Raw genomic sequence first — 889 nt, forward strand, 5'->3', positions numbered from 1 at the left:
TGACTCTGGTGGCATTGGGGTTGGTGGCTCTGGTGGCATTGGGGTTGGTGGCTCTGGTGGCATTGGAGTTGGAGGCTCTGGTGGCATTGGGGTCGGTGACTCTGGTGGCATTGGGGTTGGAGGCTCTGGTTTCATTGGGGTTGTTGTCTCTGGTGGCATTGGGGTTGGTGACTCTGGTGGCATTGGGGTTGGTGGCTCTGGTGGCCAGCTGTGTTGCTCTTTCTACCATGTTCCTTGGAGGAAACGTTGTGAGCAGTCTCAGCACAGTAAGATTTGCTGGACACCAGAAGTCCTTTCAGCTCCTTGACATTGTGAACCAGCAACTTCCTGACACCGCTTGGCAGATGTGCTTGGTTCTCTTGCTGTTCCCATAACCAATGCTGGACATTGGGATCCGGCCCTTGAATCTTCTCTGTACCCTGCTCTCGACACCTCTGGGTTTTAGCCAGTTTCGCTTAATTTTGACATATCTGTCTGACTGGTGCTGGGTGAACTTCTTGGTCCTGTTTTTGAGGACCGTGGACTTCACCAGAGGCCAGAGGGCAGCCATAATGATGCAAAAGAGATGTCAGCCACCTCACAGGTAGTGCTGAGGAAGAAGAAAAGAAAGTATTTAACATGGTGGTGAGCATGACAGCATGCAGGCAGTCAGGGTGTTGGAGCAGTAGCTCAGATCTCCTTCCTACTCCACAAGCAGTAGACAGGGACAGACCAGGCACAGTGTGGGCTTTCAAAAACCTCCAAGACCAGAGTGACACATCTTCTCCAAGGAGTCCACAACCCCTAATCTTTCCCAGTACATCAACTGATGACTGAACATCCAGGGATCATTGTCACACAGTGAACATGTGTATTTGGGTGTGCACTACACGTGGGCCAGTGTCCTCAG

General features: G+C 51.7%; 1 pseudogene; it reads right to left on the minus strand.

Annotated features, from left to right (window-relative positions):
- LOC101983924 overlaps positions 1 to 550 on the minus strand; it is a 1633-nt pseudogene extending 1083 nt beyond the window's left edge.
- Positions 551 to 889: the final 339 nt, after the last annotated feature.

This window comes from Microtus ochrogaster (genome assembly GCF_000317375.1).
Source record: "Microtus ochrogaster isolate Prairie Vole_2 chromosome 6 unlocalized genomic scaffold, MicOch1.0 chr6_random_2, whole genome shotgun sequence".
Classification (NCBI taxonomy): Eukaryota; Metazoa; Chordata; class Mammalia; order Rodentia; family Cricetidae; genus Microtus; species Microtus ochrogaster.